The sequence below is a fragment of the Columba livia genome, chromosome 4 (genome assembly GCF_036013475.1).
Source record: "Columba livia isolate bColLiv1 breed racing homer chromosome 4, bColLiv1.pat.W.v2, whole genome shotgun sequence".
Taxonomy (NCBI): Eukaryota; Metazoa; Chordata; class Aves; order Columbiformes; family Columbidae; genus Columba; species Columba livia.
The window spans coordinates 39,779,612-39,795,707 of NC_088605.1; the positions used below are offsets into that span (position 1 = coordinate 39,779,612).

The following is a 16,096-nucleotide window of genomic DNA, read 5'->3' on the forward strand; positions in this document are numbered from 1 at the left end:
AACACAGTGTTTTATGGGAGGTGTAATAAACTTGAAAACAACCACCTCAGTTTCAAAACAGAATGAGATGAAACAACTGATAGGGTTTGTTTGTTTGTTTTTTGAGGTGATAGTGGTATACAAGAGCCAAGCTTATGTATCATTTACGTAAAGGAAAGGGAAGCCACATCTGTGTCTTTGGCAGGTGCAAAAGTTTTGAGATTAACATGCTACACAGATTTCTTTCAAGACTTTATCATTATACTCTACTCTTCCATTACTCTTCTTTAGAAGTATGTAGTACTAAGCACATCTTCAAATAAGAAATAATCAAATATCAAAAAACCCCACCGTGAACAAACAAACAAATATAAAAGAACCACAGGAAGAGTCAATAATGTTTCATTTGAGGGAATTACAGTTTTATCACCAGAGTTCAAATTTCTACAGAACTGATATATCAAAACCAGTTGTTAAGATGTGCCAGCAAGACAAATGCATGTCTGTGCAGTCACTCTTTGCCTTATGGGGCTATGTAACAATGAAGTAAAATGCAGGAATCCCCCAAACTACTACCAGGCATAGGAACACCTGACTTCCATCCCGTAGTAGTCTGAAATACGAATGCGTGCTTTCAAAACTATTTCTAGGCTTTTAACTTAGGATATATATGTACTTCTATGTATCTATATTACATATCTATATGTGGTCTATCTGTACAGATATCCATCACCTTCCATCAGAGGACTTGAAGGCAACCAAACTAAATCTGTCAAAGTACGTTAGTGAGAAAAATATTGGTAGATTCTGAATTCACCGCTATGCATTTAGTTAGCTTTGCAAACTGTGTAATTTTCTATCTTGAGAAAGCACATCTCCTAGTCCACACCTTCAGTGTTACAAGTTCCAAAAATGGTATCCATAATCTCAAGGGAATGAGACATTTAGCACAGAGCCTAAACTTGATCCTAACATAACACTACATAAAAGGGTACCAGTTTAATTGGTTGGAGTTTTTCCTCCTTCCCCCACCATCCCCTCCCGCCTCACCCTCCAGAGAAAGGCATTGGTTTATGCCACACCAGCTGGAGAGCAAAATGTTTTACCCATCTTTAAATAAATTTAGAAATCCTGTAGTATATTTTTGTTCCCTTCTCACCTCTTCCTCTCAATGATCAAGTTCAGTCAAAAAAACCCCAAACAGTTCAAATTACGAATTAGATTGGTTGCTCTCTCACAGTTCATCAAACCAATCAAGTACTGGAGAACATGCACCTTTGATTGATAATAAGATTTTTAACAAGCAAGGAAATGAATAATTCATTCTCAATGTGATCTCTGGACTGGTGTCCCCTGGTTCTTCTCAAATTCACTACTTCAGAAGAATTACTCTGAAGAGATTTCACATGACACAAAGATTCCTTTGTACTTGTCAGAGTCAAGGTGGCCTCTCATCAACAATATGGCTTCAGGTTGATTTTCTTTCTCCTTTTCAGAGTCCATTTCCCTCCTCTGAATACTGATTAGTACCGATATCTGCTGTGTTCCTTTCTATGACTTTCAGTCTTTCTATTTTAACTGAGTCAAACAAATTCAACTTTGTGAAGACAGTGATTAGAAACTGTTTGAGGCAGGACTACGTGAGATCTCTAAGATTGAAAGGATTGTCCACTCCCCCCGCACATTCTTACTGCACTATCCCTCAAACTCATGCAACTAAGATGCATTTCCTTCCTTCTCTGGAACATTTTGTATGCAGTGTGACAGCTGAAAAGAACAGCCTGATATTGACTTTTTTTATTACAAACCTCTTTTCTTATAATCGCAATAGAAGCGGAACACATAGTTCAAAATATATTATGGAGGATAAACTATAGATATGAAATACTTTAAAAATAATGAAATCTCAAAATGTGCACTTGACATATTTCTATATTGTTCTTATGTGATCATCAACTCTTTCCCTTCATAACAAATCAACTTTTGCTAGTATTTTCTGCTTATTAATATACAGAAAAATATACATATCTGATCTTGACCTCATAGCTTGTTTTCAGAACATTAACAAGGTCATCAAAGAATCCAGAATTGTTTTCTTATTAACTGTGCAGTCTCTAGCATTTCTCGCTATCACAATTATAATATTTAGAGAGGCTAGAAAATCAGGAGGAATAGCAGGCTTGTTTTTAATACACCATTATGTGCAAAAGGTTTCCAATATTCCCATCACATGGCACAACATAAGGAGGGAAGGAACACAGATTTTTTTATTTTTTTTTTTTCTTTTCCTTCAGCACTGATTTAAGGTATTTGCCTAGCGTATCAAAGCAAATATATGGTAGGAAAGATTTAACTGAGAAAGTACCCATTTCTCCTAGAATGAGTCTTATTCTTTAAAAGTGTTATTAAGTAGGAATGTTCTTAAATCTTGGGAAAAAAGTGGGCTCACAGACATTAAATGTGAGATGGTTTTGTATTTAATACCTATTAGCATATCTGGCTGGGGAAAGTGTCATGAATCTCTTTGTACAACAGGCAGCTTCCTTCATTATGAGCTCTTCGTATCAGAGGGAGCCCACACTGAAAAGCTAGCTACCGAAGGTGAACAAAAACTATTGAGACTTAACAGACCAAGCTTCATTGGTATTCTTCTGTATTAGGCAGGATATCAGGATTGTTAAGCAAGTACAAGCCTACACTGAAGCAAGACAGAACCCACATTAGTCAAACCTTTAAGGATAGTTTGGAGCAAATAAAAACAAAATATCTTTACTCCCACAGAAATTTCATACAAGACCTTGGAATGAAAATAATTAAGAAACCATAACAGCAAGTATTGCTTATGCTATAAGTCACTATATAAATTGACAGTACATTTTAATACAAAGCTGAATGCTTCCAGAGGTGAAGGAAGATCACATTCATTCTACAAGTACAAAATTTAGCATAAATATTTTCAGAGATTTTCAATTCTCTCAACAGAAACAAAGCTTCAGTTCTGATACAGTCAAATTCTTCCAAGTTATCTGACCAAAGAGCAATTTATACAGGTAATCACTTCTATCTCAAACTCTAATGGTATTTAGGATTAGCAATATGATACTGAATTAGAAATATCCTTCCAATCCATTTCTAGATTTATATAGAGAAGAGGAGACCAAAAGATAAATAGGGAGGTAACAGAGAAATTGAGGGATTCATTATTTCAGACATAATGAGATAAGGTAAGGGAATGTTTAACTGTATATAGGTAAATAAGTATCAGTACAACAAACTCACCTTTAAAGATTTGGATACAGTCATAGAAAAATGTGACTACCAGGAATCTGTGTCTCCATAAGACTAACAAAACCTGTAATCACGCTATTTCTCTGTCTTGCCACCCTCCGCAAAAATGAACGCTCCCCTTTACCTTAACAAATTCTGTAGTGGTGACAGTGAGGTGAGAAGCAGGATCTGCAAATTCTCCTTCAGTCAGTCTGTGCGTATGTTCTTTACCACATAATAGATTTTCCTATTTATTTTTAAGCCTACTAAATTGCATAAGGATTAAAGTAAAAACCCACAAAGTTTTTTAAATACTACATATAAACTAAACACACTGAGCAGCAATTTGAACATATAGGCGTTTCTCTCCCATTCAATTTTTTTGAAAGGTGATCAAAAGAAATTTATTCAGATTTGTAATTTTCACAGAAGCCTTCCATGTAACAGTACAAAACAAACTCTCCAGCATCTTCTACACTTCTTCAACTAACACATCTCTTATCTGAGTGGGAACACATATCAAGGTCTGAAATTCAATTGGTTAGACAGTATATGTTCCTCTACTCCCTAAAGGGCTACAGACCTATTTCCACATCAGTAAATTCAGTGGGAGCTTTCTTGCTGACACAAAAAACTCAAACCAGGACACTAGCAGGCACACTCTAAGCTACAGTGTGATCTTAGGCACAGTTAAGAGATACAGATAGTATATCAACTATTTCTAGTACCATTGAAGAGATTTTAATAGCAGGAGTCACTATAGTCCAGAAAGACATGTCAGTCACATTTATTCTCTCCTATTTCCTTTTTCTGAGGGTATACTTGTTTGTTTTATGAAGGACCCTTGGTAATTTACTATTCACTCCATTCAACCTCAAGCCAATCTGGCCAGGAAGCAGGACTGGAAGCAGAGTTAAGATCCCATTCATTCTTGATTAGTTCCCAGCTGTGAGAAAAAAGTTATTTCAAGAGGCTTGGACATGGCTTATCTCGAAGAGCAAGATAGGCAACCAGGGCATCTGGTCTTCCCCTCCCTCCTATAGTCCTGTTCACAGAATAGTTGAGGTAGGAAGGGATCTCTGGAGATCACCCAGTCAAACCGCCTGCTCAAAGAAGGATCACCTAGAGTAGGTTACACTGTGCATCCCCTTTCTAATTGAGCATGCTCCTTCTCCACAGTAGATAACCAGGTGGCTAATGAAACACTTAAATAGTGTTATCTGCATTGTACCAGACTGAAGTACATAGAATCTAATGTGACAGGCACTACACAAGCATAAGACACTTATGTCCTACTGAGATACAATTTTTTACAATTATTAAATTACTTTAGAAAGCTAAGGAAATATACACTGGGTGGGGAGGAAGGTGTCAGAAAGAGATTGTATATGTATATGGAAATATTAAGAATTATTAATAAAAGCTATATAGGGAAAAACATGTTGATAATTGAGATAATGTTTGAAGGAGACTGAAAAACACAAGCAAAAGAACGAGGGCTTCTTGTTCTCTATGTGCTGACCATGGCAGAATGCTGAGCAGAGCTAACAGGAAGAATACACAAGATTCCCCTCTATGTGCTTGCAAAATAGGAAGCGGATCTGATCTACATCTAGGTAAATGGAGCAGAATGTCAGAGAAGAGTTGCCTTCTGAGTACAATGGCAGGAATGCATCTATGCAACAGAAATCTCTTCTAGAAGAAAATGAAGCAGGCACAGGGGAATGAAGTCACTGAAGCAAAAACTCCTGGAAGACAAAATTGAGGTGGTGGCACACCAGCTTTTACATTCCTCTGCACTTAGAAAAAGCAAAATGCATGGAAGCTATTATTATATAAACAAAAAAAAAAGTCTTAAAATGCAACATATACAAGGGTTTCTTTTTCTTAACACTGAACAGCGTTAGTCATTTTAATTGCTTTGAGTATATACACAAAAATAATTTTAGCTTTAAGGGAAAGAAAGTCTACTACAAATAATTATTTTTTCTTTATTCCAGATGGTCTGAGTAAACAGTTTTTGCTCAAACAATTAACTAAACTTCATCACAAACAGAAGTATTAAGACCAACTGACTGTTTTGATCTCTCCTCAGACAGTTCAGATTTAGTCTCCGATGATGCAATTCTTAACAAGCCCGATTTCTTTTTTCTATTCATGGAACATTAATGGCAGATGAGAAAACATCTCATAACAAAGTAATAAGTACCTCTTAAAAAGTAATGTTCAGAAGAACAAAACCAAAGAGTTCACAGCTTTGTATTAGGGAAACATAAACAAGACTGAACCATGAAGAAAGCAGACACAGCTTTAACAAAACAACCACATCTGAGATCACTTCTCCACTGACTTGCATCTTTCATGATCAGGGATTTTCAGTAAAAAGGAATGGAGGCTTTCTCCTCTTCTCCCTTCCCCCATATCTGCACTTTGCACAGGTATAGATTACTAAAGCAGGCAAAGAGCAATGATAAATCAAGTTCAGCAGAAATCCAGACATATTTCCATCTGAATGGAACTTTTATGGCTTCTCCTTGCAATCACTTTCAAAAAGAATATCATTGCTGAAGAAAAAGCACTCCATCATTGAGGTATATCAGAACTTTGCTGCTTTTTCAGTGTCACTACAATGGCGTGAATTTCCAAGTTACTTTGAGAAGTCTGTGAGAGTTCACCTTGAATGTGGTTTTTGAAACAAAACCCAGGATTCACTTTTTAGCATTTAGCTTTTGCACCTAACAAACAATAAATATGAAAATAGTAACTGCACTGCTCTGAATATGTTTTTTTTTCTTCAATGTACCTTAAAACCCACAACTCTCTGCATAATGGCTTTTACCACTTTTATTCTGAGTCACCTTTCAGTACTTTCAAGTAATACAGGCTGACTTATGATCTTTGCTATATGGTCTTTCCATCACCATTAAGAGACAGTAGATGGATAGTCACCAAGTAGTCAAAGCTTTGAGAAGAGTAATACAAGTACTAACAGCATGAGTGAGGGAAGGACCTCCATGAGAATTCTTTACCATTTGTTTTCAGATAAATAAACAATAGGACAGATACTCCACACTATTATACCATAGTAAATCAAGAACTCCACTACAAAGCAGAGCGTAATACACTTCTAAAATTCCCCAATGTGGTTTCCTGTATTTTTATTGATGTTAATAAGTTATACTCCAGGAAAAGTATAGAGTTATTGTCTGATTGATCAGGGATAGGGTTAGCAAAGTCAAGACTGATTGCGAGTTAAATCTGGCAAGGTGTGCAAATGGCAGCACAAAAGGATTCTACAAACACAAACAGCAAAAGGAAGGGCATGGAAAAGGCTGAGGTACTCCATGCCTTATTTGCCTGTCTCTACTAGTAAAACCAGCCTTCAGGAATCCCAAGTTCCCAAGACTAGAGGGAAAAGTCTGGAACAAGAGAGACTTGCCCCCAGTGGAAGAGGATCAGGTTAGGAAGCACCTAAACAGTATGTATGTGCGTGGGTGGGACCTGATGGATTGTACCCACATGGGCAGAGGGAGGTGGTTCATGTCTGTGAGGCCACTCTCAGTTACCCTTGAATAGTCATGGTGACTGGGAGAAATTCCTGAGACAGGAAGAAGAAAGCAAATATCACCCCTATCTTCAAGATGGGTAAGGAGGAAGATCTGATCACACAGAACTGGGAGGAGTCACTGAAACAAGGCAGTTGTACTGCCATTCACAGAAGTCTGTCTCAGACTGAAGAACTGGACAGAAAGGGAACTTCATGCAGCTCAACAAGGGGAAAGACATCAGTACATAGTGGGGGCTGACCAGCTGGAGAGCAGATTTGGATGTTACCTTATGGTCCTGTTGAACAACAGCTGACCATGAGCAATGAATGTACCCTCATGGTAGGAAGACAAACAGTATCCTGGGATGCATTAAGAAGATCTTGGCCAACAGTGCAAGACACCTGAACCTTTCTCTCCTCACTGCTGAAGCTGTATCTGGAGTGCTCAGTCCAGCAAACACATGAATTTACTGAGTGGGTCCAGCACAGGACCAGAAAGGTGATTAAGGAATTATCATTCACATGAGTAGAGGCTGAAATACTCGGGACTGTTTAACCTAGAAGAATGAAGGCTCTGGAGGATGTGATCCATGAATGGAAATACCTGATTTGAGGAAATGAAGAGGATGGAGCTAGACTCTTCTCAGCAGTCAAACACAGGGACAGGTTTGCCAAAAAAAGGTTGTGTAGTCTCTATCTGTGGACACATTCAAAATCCAACAGGACTGAGTCCTGGACAACCCACTATAGCTGACCCTGCTTGGGCAGGGAGGTTGGAAGACATGATTCCAGAAGCCCCTTCCAACCTCAACCAGCCTGTGATTCTGAACAAAGACCTCATTAAAAATATTACACTGTATGATTCTTTACATTACAAGAATAATATTTATGGACTAAATGGATTAGTTTCTGTGAATGTAATTTATCCCCATAGTAGAGAAAAATATCCTAAAATATTGTGTGTAAAGTAATTTTAAAAACTTAGTACCAATTTGTTTTCATTTTAGTTATTTTGAAAAAGTGACATTTAATGCCTCATATTACTCTTAATTATTTAATCACATAATTTAAACATTAAAAGTTTTCTATTTGTTGCATTAATATTCATGAGTCAGTAAAAGAATCTTTTTTATCAGTAGAAAAAATATAAGGCTCTTCGGGTGTAAATTAGAGGTTAAAAGAAGGAAGACACATTTTATTAGAATCAGTCATATTTAAATTAAGTAAATTGGAAACTGCAAAAACAGAAATATGAATGACTGAGGTCACTACTGGAGGTACCACCCTCTCAATGCCACTGAAAAGCAGACAGAGAATGCTCAAGAAACTTCTCTACAGACCTCAGTTAACCTGTAAGACTTTACTATTTGATGTATTTTAGGATAAGTTCCTGAAAAGCAGTAACACTCAAAAAAGGGTTAGAGATTTTTTATGTATAAACGTATAAACATCTATAGCTTCAAGTTAAGATATAAGGCCTAAAATCATAATATTAATATGTCCTGGTTTTGTTAAAAACAAGTTTCTCTTTCAGTGAATTTTTCCTGTCAGCTAAAGCCTTCATATTAACTGCATTTGCCTGGAGAACCAGACACATGTTTTGGTAAACCTAGCAATGGAATGCAAACTTATTGATAAGCACAAATGGACATCTCACAAGAAGGGTGACGAGAAACAAGAGACCAAGAAACTGACCAACTGTGTATAACATTCCGTTCACGTGAATACTTCATATTGTTAACTGTAGCAGTTAACACTTCTGTTTACATTCCCACTTAGAGATATCTGATCTGAAATATGAAACAAAGATCCAGAAGTTAGAAGCTTGCATATAACATTTTCTCTCAAGTCTTTCTATACCAATAATGGAGAAAATAAAACATGGGTAAGTGCATATTCAACATTTATTTTTTAGTTTTCCCTTTATTTCTTCAGATGGAATCAACCACAATAGTCAGAGTCTATTTTGTTAAAGGGAATCCAAGAAGTTGTACTTGTTATCGGAAATATCAAAACACTTAATGGAAGGTACTCAGCTTGAAGTTATTGCAGGGCACTGGCTTGGACAGGCTGGACTTGCTGGTCGTTTCTGAAAAAGGGAGACCCGCCCAGAAACGACACGAACTCTTAAGATTTTCAGCTGAAAAGTGTTTGTGCAATTCTGATTGACAGAAACAATGAAAAGCATTATTTTCATTCTGCAATGGAATGAAAACTAATGTGAAGACCTTGAATGTTGAAATGGCCACACTTACTGTCCTCAACTAGTCACACAAAAACCAAAGCCTGGAAAAGTTTGAACCCTTGCCTCCCACATCCTTCTCTCTCTGGTTCTGAAAGAAGAATGGGAGAAATCCCCTATAGGAAAACACTGATAATATCTTATTTGGAGTGTGTTTAAGAAAAAAAAAGCCCACAGTTGTTAATTTAAGTTCATAAATGAAGAATAAACTAGAATAAACTATAAGTACAGAAAATCAAAGATGCATGACCAGCTTTAGCTAATAGCTGAGAAACGTTAATGAGATTTATTTTTTCCTTAAAGTATGCTGTAAATAAGCAGTATCATTCTCATAGCTGACAGAAGAATTAGGTATGAATTATGTATACTGTCTGGAATACATTTAGATTCTTTCAGACATTCTGTGAGTTTTGCAGTCAAGATGCAATCTCTCAATAATTCAGATGTCATCAGAAAAGAAAAAGAAGTCTTGTTTGGAAACATCATAGTAAACAAGTTTAAAGTGTTGAAAATATACAGTGCAAGGACAAAGCAAAGTTATTGTTTAGTTGGCATTTGAATTGTTTATATTATTAGGTTGACTATGAGCTACCAAATAATTTGTTTTAAAACCATGTCATCCTCTGGAGAAGTAGGACGAACTAGAAACATTTATAAGTGGCAAGCAGAGGTGTTCTGAAGGTAAATGTAAATACTGAAAAAAAGAATAAAACCAAGGAATATTACTTAATTTATGCAGATCACATTTAGCAACAGACTTTAACCTAGATGTTGTTTTTTAAAGTTTAGGAAGGTTAAATATTTAATGGTAACTATAAAGCCTGAGCATATAAAATTATTCACAGATTTTATCCAATAAATAGTAATAATTTTTGCCAACTTGTTAATTCCTCATCATATTTTCCTGTTTCCATGATGACTCATAACGTTACAGAAAGAGTGACCTGGAACAAGTTCTCCATAAAAAAAGAACATGAGAACTCATTGATGAAACAGATAAAGATGTCCTCTCTGACCAATGTTGCATGGGACACTTTCCTCCAGTTTTATTTTCCAGCGTGGAAATTTTTAGTGGCTTTCTTGGTTGACTTCTGAGCCCTCTTGAATCCTTATAGAAGTTTAATTTCTTGTGCCCTGTAGCAGCTTAGCTTCAGGTTGGCCAGAAGCCAGTTTCTGTGCCCGCACTGCTCCTGCAGCTCCCGGCTCCCTCAGCCCCACGCTTTGGGGCCCTCAGCTAAGGGCCTCCAAGAAACCCATAGTCGAACTAGGAAAAAAAGCAGCAGCATTCCTTCTAAAGGCTACTTTTGAATAACAAGAACAGTACAGTACATACCTAGTAGCCTGCTGAAGAAACTAATCAGTCACCCATTTACCACAAAGACATGTACTTTTATAATCACATTTAACAACAGCTGACCTCTATATAATTTTGTAGTCTTTATTATTTAAAAGCCAGCATATGTATATGTCCCTATGTATTGTAGTGAGAACTTTGGCAAAAACCAAGTTGCACTGGAAGCTGCACAGGAAGAACAGGCATCACCCTCCATCCTCCCAGTTAGGATTGGTGGCTTTGTGATGGACCCAGCATCCAAATGGATCATTGCTGAAAGGATGGCCAAGATGGTATTTTCCCCTTAAAAATGCACAGGACAGAAAAGGAAAGTTTGCCCTATGTTTTTACTCCATTTATACTCAACCTAAATAAGATCTATGTCTCCACCACTCTCGTACTTTATTTAGGTGGTTGATGCTGTAAAAACTCACCAGTCTCAGTGATAATGCAGCACTTCCAAGTGGGAGACACACAGCAGGCTCATTACAGGGGCTGTTTTCATTTCTGCCCCAGGCATCATTAACAGGAGTAGAAATCTGCTGGGTTCTAGAAATAGCTATTCTTAAAAGTCCCTGTTTCTCCCAAGAGTACAGAATGTCTAAGGGGGTTTTAGTGAGTTTCAGCTGACAGCACCAGTTAGAGCAAAGTGTTTTATCTGATCAGAGATCCTTGATTTCTGTACTGCTGTGTTGTAAGAGGTGGGAAGAAGATCAGACTCAAAACCAGCCTGTGAACAGAGCTGGTAAAACTTAACCTCCAAGTAATCAGTTCCCCCACACAAACACATTCACAAATAAAGGATGGAAAACACAGTCAACGCTCCATCTAAACTGGTAGTTAGCCCATTTACCTTGGCTGGGAATATGTTTCAGCAAGTCCAGAGTTTAAGGACTCGGAGCGCACCACAGAGCTGAACATACACACAAGTGGATTAAAATGCAGCACTGAGAAGTAACCATGCCTGGAGTTAGACAGGTTTGCTTGGAGTTGTCTTTCTGCCACTGCACACCAGGGTAATTTTAGATGCACATATGTTAACACACAGATTTAAACCTATTTTTCCTCCTAGAATAAACTGGCTTTCACTGCTGTAACTATGATAAGAGCAAAATCTATACAGCATGTAGAAATTTCACCCAACAGTTTTTTGGTTTGGGGTGTGTGGTTAACTCCCACCCCCTTTACTGAACAAAACTGAACTGAAATATTGTAAAAGAAAAAAAAAAAAATTATCACACAGCCCTCAAGTATACAGAGTGTTAAATGGGAACATTAACTGAGTACTGACAGCTTTAGCAAATATTCATTATATGGTGTCACAACAGTTTCTGTGGAACACCAGTGGAGAGATACACACTAGTAGTATCTTAAGACACTTGTAGCCTCCTGCTGATGTGGCAAATTGGGTGATCAGGTGTGGAGAGCAGTTATTAGGAGCCTACACTTTAAGATGGAAATTACGGTGAAGGACATTGCTTTTCTTCAGGAAAGAAAATGGGTTTAGAAGTCTGGAGAAAACAAAACAAAAAACCCCCAAACAGAGAAAAAAAAAGGCACACATGTGAATTCTTCCTTAGTTATGGAGTAGTTATTTCACAAGTTTTCTCCAGAGACAGCAGTTTCTTTCAACACCAAAAGTTTCCTAAGAAAAAATAATGCAATCTGAGGAACACATGCAGTGCTTCTGTGCTTCACTGTCTGCTCTTGTGTTGATATATCTCACTCCTCTAAATGAATAAACTTCAATGCAGTCAAGTACTTAAAGGTATCTTCCTACATCACAAAGTCATCTGGATCTTGCTTAAAATACGGGGCTGCTCAAAAAGAGTGTATCACACAACAAACTTTTAAGACAATAACTCTCTTAGATATTGCAAAAACCTGAAGTTCTTAAACCTTATCACCTCCTCTGGCTGAGGATAATTCTACATTTTTTCTGCTGCTACACGTGACACGTTGGACTCTATGATCTTAAAGGTCTTTTCCAACTTAAATGATTCTGTGATTCTAAGTCTGTTTTGCCAAAATCTTCCCATTTTATTGCTTTTAAGTAATTTTCTCACCTTAAACCGAAAATGAACTGGAACTTTTTCTGGATTAGGCACTCCTCCACAAATATGAATGTTGAAGTATTCAGTGTTTGACATCTGTGGTTCCTTAAAAAAAAAAAAATAAATAAATAAATTGGCAGACATTTTATTTCCGTCTCTGCTGCTGTTACGACTTGTGCTTTTTTCTTCATTGTTTCTGTGTGCACAAGATATTTACAGAAAGGACAGAACCATGTTGAATAATATGGACAATTGGCAAGTGGGTGAAAGGCTTCCAGAAGCACATTTGCTTTAGCATTAGCAATTCTTCTAACCCCTGCAATAATTAATGCTGGTTACTTCCGAGTCCAATTTCATAAAAGGCTAGGCACCATTTAATCCATTTTTATTTCCTCTAAAGGATGAGAGTAGGAAGGAAGTGGGGAAAAGAAAAAGACATGTAACAGAAGGTAATAATGAAAACCAAGAGTAAGAGCTTGAGTTCTGTCAGTAATTCACTGGTTAATTAAAACACTCTAATTAAACAGAACAAGTTTTCAGGTCTTGGTATATGCCCAAGTGTGTAATTTTTATTGACAAACACTGAACTTCAAGGTAAGGCCTGTTAGATTTTTTGTTTGTTTGTTTGAAGGGCTCTTCAAAATGCTGAAATGAACATTAAATAACTGAGTGTTGCAAGTGCAAACAGAGGAATTTCTGTAGCACTCGCCGTAAATACTTGCCCATATGCTCATCAAAAGTATGACTACTGTTGCCAAAGGCCTTACTGAGACTCTCTAGGAAGTTACTCCATTTTTAACGAAACTTGCTATGACAAGCATTTTTTTAGTTCTTATTTTTGTTATGTTGAATATTTACATTGAAACAAGTTATTTTCCTTAGAACCTTTGTTCTTTATCTGGAGCCATAACACCTCCACTGAAAAATTACAATTATGTCACTTAGGCAAATCAAAAGAGGATATTCTGTTTAAAAACTTTCAACGTTTGTGGGGTTGTTCTAATAAGGAAGGACAGTGGGTATCCCAATGATTAGTTCAGAATGGCGTTTCTCATGTATTAGCAGCCAATACAAAACAACTTAATCACATTTTCCTTCTCTGTGTGTTTCATGGGCACATCTCATAGTTCTTTCCAGTAATTTGGTGGACCAAAAAAACCACCTTCAGTTTCAGTCTCTCTTAACAACCATCTAGGAAGCAACACTAATGTAACCTCCTGGGTGGTTGTAATTAATCACAAGGAAACACGCCATGTCGCTGGGCATCGTTCTGGTTGAACTTAAGGACCCTGTCACAAGTCTTCCTTCTAAAACACATTGTGTTCTCCCTGAAATGCTAGAAGTTTTTCCTTTGCTACATATACATGCCTTACCTTCAGTGTCAGCCTCTCTGTAGCCTCTGCCATTTATCAAGCAGTGAAGCGTATAAACTCCCTGTTAACCACGTTGCTGCAAGTACCCATCCCAAATATGACTTGAAGACCTTTTTGTAAGGGCAGCAGAGACTGCAACAGCTAATTACCATTTCTTCAAGGTTAATCAAGAGAATTGCCAACTGAGCCATGAGCAAAGAGCAACATACCCACCAATGCCATGTAAATAAAGCCAAAGACTGAGACTAAACAGTAATAGTCGTAAAAAATAGCATAAAGGCAAATCACAAAGGGACAAGGAAGACAAAATCATATTGCTGGACTTTTGAAATCCCATTTCTTTAAAACTATTTTGTAAGTCCAGATTTCTGAGGGGACCATTAGAATCAGTAGGAATTTGCTTAAAGTCAGATGGTTTAATGATTTTTTTTAAATATTCTTTTTACAGTCTCCAAAGCAGCAGAGAACAGTTGCAGTAGCTATGTTTAAGAGGGCTAGGATAAGAACTAGTGGATAAAGGAGAGAGAAACTGGTGAAAACTGTTACATCAATAAGATTGCAATGATGTATTTTTAGAACAGAGAAGGCTGAAAGAACCATGCATACAACCTCCATAGCACAAGAGTTTTTGTCTAGGCCAGCAGAAGAAAGAAAGAAAACTTCAGGATTTAAAAAGGTGTTGTAGAATCACTGAGGTCTAAGTTGTAATCTGTACTTTTATTCCAGAAAAGTAGCACTGTGAGGTTCTAATTAAGAGTTCCACTTATGAACAAAACCTAGAAATTAAGTCGTTTTCTTTTAAACTTAGTACACCACAACAACAGGTTAATAAAGGTATCTTGAAGGTAGTAACGTGAACAATTTGGCAAATACGGCAAAAACTGGGAACTAAGCTTATTTTGGAGTCTGCTGATTTGTTTAAATCAAAGATGTGTCTTGGCATAGTCATAATCCCAGAACAAAATTATGTCCATAGGATACTAGAATATTCAAATCAGGTTATTCCTACAGCTATCTGGAAATATGCAGAGTAAATAAAACCTTAGCAGGATAATCTTACAGGAAAAATACATAATTTCTTCTGAAAAAGTCTTTTTGGAGTGTTTCAAGATTATGTTCTCCCCACCCATCCCCCCCCCAACTTTTTTTTTTTTTTTTTACTTCTTCACATTCTTACAACAAGCTGTAGCCATAATGACAATCAAACCAAGAATTTAAAGCATCAGGTACCTATGAGACCCTTCTCCAATACAGCAAAGCTATATTCAGCCTTCTTTCACAAATTATTATCGTCCCTGTATCATCTAGAGGTGTTTCTTTCATCTTCCTTCTAACAAGAATGCAGAAGAGAAGTATGATAGCTTAGCTTTATGAAGGACTACGTCCATATATACGAGTGGAAAAATCTACTAAGCAGCTTTATAAGAGAAGGTGGTGAAAACATCACTTTAGTGTTTCTCACTGTACTGCAAGTTGTGCGACGTGGATAAGTAAGAGCTAAATGGGATATGAGTCTCATTTCCCACACTGCAGGGAAGTTTGCAGGCAGCATGCAATACATTGCTCCAGTCATAGGTCATCTCTGATGTTTATAGAGCACTTCCCTGGTGAATGATCCCAGAGCAAGTCATGAATGTTATAAACAAATTACACTAACATTACAGAGCGGCTTGTACTTGCCAGAAATACCAATAACAGGAATTCTAAATGCAAATGACACATACTACAGTTTCTTGGCTAAATAAGAATTTTGCTTTCATAGACTGAAAAATTACTTCGCAAAAACGGAACTGACCTATATTTAATCCTTTCCTCCCATCTCAAACAGCAGTTAGTATTAGTTCAAAGAAGTCCCCGGCTCTTGGCCAAAAGTCATTGTTTCTTTCCTTCCCTTCCCACCCTTCAGTAGAAGATTGCTGTGTACCTTAATCACTAGACACAAATTTTAAATTACTAGTGTTCTTTCAACACCCTGATAATTCATATTGGAATTTTTGGCCAGTTACTACAAGCAAGTTGTTTATCATGTTTTGGTTCTTCCTCTGGATTTGTTCCCCCCCAGCCCTGGCAAATTCTCATTCCACTGTTTCATCATTCAGACTTCATTATGCAACCTGAAGAACTGACCACCTAAGTTGCGTGAACTTCTAGCATAAGACTGTCAGATGGATGAAAATATTAACCTGCTGGGGTGTGAGAGGGCCGGTATAGGGTATAAGGCTCATTTCATGAATGAAATATGTTTCCTTTCTACCCAAACTCTTCTGCAAAAAATAAATTCTACAGTCTTAGAATCACACT

At 37.1% G+C, this 16,096-nt stretch overlaps 1 long non-coding RNA gene across 6 annotated transcripts in view; it reads right to left on the reverse strand.

Annotated features, from left to right (window-relative positions):
- The window catches only part of LOC110365038 (uncharacterized), a 310,373-nt gene that overhangs the window by 186,588 nt on the left and 107,689 nt on the right, over window positions 1–16,096 (reverse strand). For all 6 annotated transcript variants that reach the window (XR_010472266.1, XR_010472268.1, XR_010472267.1 and 3 more), the window contains one exon: window positions 12,435–12,527. This is a non-coding gene — a long non-coding RNA (uncharacterized LOC110365038). The remainder of the gene's footprint in view (window positions 1–12,434; window positions 12,528–16,096) is intronic.